Source organism: Tympanuchus pallidicinctus, unplaced genomic scaffold (assembly GCF_026119805.1).
Source record: "Tympanuchus pallidicinctus isolate F22 unplaced genomic scaffold, pur_lepc_1.0 scaffold10, whole genome shotgun sequence".
NCBI classification, from domain to species: Eukaryota; Metazoa; Chordata; class Aves; order Galliformes; family Phasianidae; genus Tympanuchus; species Tympanuchus pallidicinctus.
In genome coordinates this window covers 11401350-11405596 of record NW_026294619.1, presented here as the reverse complement: position 1 = coordinate 11405596, position 4247 = coordinate 11401350, and the positions used below count along the sequence as shown (strand labels likewise).

The following is a 4247-nucleotide window of genomic DNA, read 5'->3' as shown; positions in this document are numbered from 1 at the left end:
TTTAAGAGATAAAACTGTGTTAATCTCAGTTTGTAATAGGATCATTCCAGCTATCCAAAATCAGAGAAGTAGAGAAAATTGAGAGTAATGTCCCACAGGATTGTGTAATTAGTAACACCTGCAGGCTCTCACTTCTTCTCTGACTTTATGCTAACTTTCTTCTAGTCTACGGTCTGCAGCAAACCTGTGATAACTGGGGAAAAAAAAGGTGTCTGGTTGGAGTTTCATTGTACAGACATCTCAAGGACAGAGGTAGAGTAGTTTAAACACCAACTCTTGCTCAGGGCTATGCCTCAGGGTGCAGCTGAACGCTTTCAATGCACTAGAAACATTTTCAGATACTGTCTTTAAAAATAGGGTAACAGCCTGTCCTAGTTCCATATTTCATGATCTCTCAGCCATTTACCACACTAAGCAATGCTAGTAGATCTTATAAGCACTGGATGCTTCCACAGAACATGAAAAAATCTCTAGTGAAACACATGAATTTTCACTTTGGATAACCAGCCTGTGCAACTGAACATGATAAACCAATATTAACATGCCTTAGAAGGTAAAAAAGTTCTCACATAATGAAACTAAGGAATTACAGCATATGAATTAGCTCTATAGTGAGGTCAAGGGACCTTATCCCATTTCATTCCCTTCTGAAATACACAGATTTGAAACTGAGCTTTTGCAAATACGTACAGATGGGCTTCCTTAAATGATCAACTGACTGCCTAAGATTCAGTTGTACTGTGTTTATATTTAAATTCAAGCTTTATTATTGTTCCATAACGTATTTCTGTATTTAATTCATGAATTCTTTCGGTGGCATGGCTGTTTAGCACACTTGCAAAATTGACCAAAGCTTTCTTTGGCCTTGAAACTAATGGGAAGAGGGGGTGCTGTCATTTTCAGATCAAATAGTCACTAGGGTATTTTTGTTTGCTTTGTTGTGTTTTGTTTCTGCTCCTATTTTTGCTTTTTTCTATTATTTCAGCATAGAAGTGTGTTATGTCTTATGGAATTATACTCAGAATATAAAAAGTTAAGTCCAGTCATTGTAAACTTACTGAAGAAATTAGCATAGCTTATGTCAGAAAGAAAGTTACATAAAGATTTATTAAACCAATGCTTCACCAAATTTTGATGAAATACAAATCACTTATCCTGTTTAAGATGCAGCATAGTAATTTTGTTGGAATTATGGTACTCTTCATTCTTAAAGGATCATCAAATGATTCAGGTTGCTCCGGAAGTAATGCCTCCAATTTTATTATGTTGGCCAATGACATCAGAGACAATGTTGGTGGTACAACTGTAGATGTAGAGTCTTCACACCAATGTTCTGTTATGCTTTGTTATTGTGTAACAGATGGCAGCAGAGAGGCAGTTTAGCAGAATAGCATCTGACATGGAAGTGAGTATGAAGATAAGGTGTGGAATTGAATTCCTCCATGAAAAAAACTGCACCCACTGACATTCAGTAACACTTGCTGAATTTTTATGGAGACCAAAAAGTGGATATGAGCACAGTGAAGCAGTGGGTGTTGCACTTCAGCAGCAGCAACATGGAAAGACAGTCACAATATGGAAGGCCATGCACAGCTATTGTAATATCATGAAATGAAAAGCGTCTCAATTATCTCATCTGTGCAAATTGGTTAACAGTGGTGGCTATGTTGAAAAAAGTGTTTTGTAGCTGAGAATTTGCTCTAGCAAATAGTGTTATTTTGCTCTGTTGTAGTTTTCATGGAAATAAATAAGAGGCATTATTTTCAGAGCAACCTTTGTATACCTCAATAATACTGGAAGAGCTGAATCTGAGTTGAAAGTATGTTTGTATTTCTGCTGGTATGTGGAGGCTGTTACTGTGAGACTACTGCTGGCCATCAGGGCTTTCTACTAGAACTACCTAACAGACCTGCAAAAAATGTCCTTGCCATTTCCATGTGCACAGAATCTGTTCCACCTGAACTCTGGTTAACTAATTTCAGAAGAAGAGCTGTATCTAAACTTTATGGATATTTTTAAACTTCATTGACAAGGTCATATGTACAGAAATGCCTTTTCCTTCCTAACATTTTCTGTGAGGGGGCTTGGGGACAGGAAGCAGCTTCTTGTGATTACTTGCTGCTCTACTCTTGTGAAAAAGAATACTGCAGTCGTATGTTGCCTGAGCCATGAGATCTACATACTGTATCTGTCTACTTTCAAAGCACCTATTGCTACATAGAGGTATGTTTACTCTGTATGCAGTAAGTATATTGGTAGTGAACTATGCTAAGATGAGAAAATGTGCTAAAAGAACAAGAGATTCAACTGAAAAGGAACTGCTTAATAAAATTTCTACTTTAAGATAGCGGCAAATTAAGGCCACAAAATTCTCAAAAAAGGTAAATAGGTTTAATTTATGGAGAAGTTAAAGGACACTCAAAGCTCGAGATGATTTTATCTCATTTTTAAAAACAAAGCAAAAAAAAAAAAAAAAAACAACCCCACACACTTCATTAAACTGTATACTTCATAACTCTCACATGTATATGGCAGTTTCTGTTCTGCTTCTTAGAGACTGTTTAATAGTGAAGCGCCATAGGAAAGTCTCCCGTTATGAAGACTTCATTATTTTTTCTAGTGACGGTGCCAGTGCATCATAAAATAGCATAATAATTAAAAACTAAACTAGTGTTAGTAGAAGAAAAATGAATGAAGAATTCACTGATGCAGAATATCTTTATTTAGTGTTTATTACCTTACTAATTCATAAAACCGTTACAGTGGTTATTGCTATCTTCATTAGTATGTGAACTCGCAAGGTGATTAACAACAGTAAGTACAAATAAAGATCAGGAAATTAATAACCAGGATGATGAAAACAGCTTTTAAAATCTGGAATTATTTATCTTTCCAATTTTAAATAAATAATAAAAGAGAAAAAAACCTATTTTTACTTCTGCATTTTATTTCTGCTAATTATTGCACAAATTAGATTGAACACATTGTAAAGAGAAATGGATAATTACTCAGAAGCAATTAAAGACCCTAAGTCTGTATAGTAATTATGATTATTTTCTTTGGAAAATGAGAGTGCCATTTATCTTTAATGTATGCTATGTAATTAAGACTATATGCAGTTATCTTATCATCCACTTCCAATGAGGATTGTTTTTTTAAATATTTGGCAAGAGTGAAAGTAGTTGTGTACAGTGGGACACTCTTATAAGTAAAGAATGTTTTAAAGTAAAGAATGTTAGTCATAACTTCAGTATTCCTAATCTGCAGCTTCCTAATTTGTTTATATTTAGTGACTTCCGACATGACTGACCTAGTATTAGACCTGACAGTCACTTCTCTTGCTCTTCTATGTCTCTATGAATTCTCTGTATTTTACTAAATTCCTCAGCTTCTGTTGATCTATTTAACTGTCCCAGCAAAGTGTCTACTCATGACTTTGTAAAGCTGAACTTTATGCAGTTTTGCTTAAGAAATATTTGAAAGATTGCTGTGCAGCAAGAACTGTGCTCCAGTTCTTCATTCCTGAGCAACTTCTATAGTCAGATAAGGAAAGGTGCAAGAAAAAAGTGGCCTTTCAAAATAGTTATTAATGTTTAAGCTAATGAGTAACTTTACATTGTTCTTTGCCCACATAGTTTATCTCCTTCTATGAAGATCTTTCCAGGCTAATCCTTCCCTAGCTTATAGAAAGAAATTCTGCAATACTAATACTGTTGAATGCAAGAACACACAGAGCTTGACTTCTGGAAGAGGTCACTAAAGGATGTGATCCAATGTGCTGGAAATGCAGCTGTAGTATTAGCATGCTTTGGATTGGGTTATATCATTGAATCATATATGGGCAATAAACAGAATAACTTGTAACACCGTGCTGACTTTTCCTCTGGCTCTAAGGTAGTCACAAAAGGAAATATCCAATGATAACTGAGTTCTCTCCCAGTGACACACAGCTTTGCTGTATTAGCAACCTGTTGATCTCATGTGAAGTCCCACCAATGCACTACTCAGGAGCAACATGAACATCCTGAGAAGGTAGACTTTTGTGGAAGTCTCAAAATGGAGAAAAATAATTCTAAATCAGAAGATCTGTAGCTCTTCCTCAATATGATGATCTGACATAAACGGAAGCAACACATACTCTCTTAATGATTGTGGATGAGATTTCAGCAACACTTTTTTGGGAGTCCACTATGGAAATTGTGAGTTCTCTTGTAAGCTATTACTTGCTCCATTTTTGTTCTTGGAAT

The 4247-nt window shown here is 35.5% G+C and overlaps 1 long non-coding RNA gene across 1 annotated transcript; it reads left to right on the top strand.

Annotated features, from left to right (window-relative positions):
• Nucleotides 1–1951: 1951 nt before the first annotated feature.
• Nucleotides 1952–3864, top strand: LOC128072282 (uncharacterized). The gene is made up of 2 exons (XR_008202195.1): nt 1952–2223; nt 3655–3864. It is a non-coding gene; the product is annotated as an uncharacterized LOC128072282 (long non-coding RNA).
• Nucleotides 3865–4247: the final 383 nt, after the last annotated feature.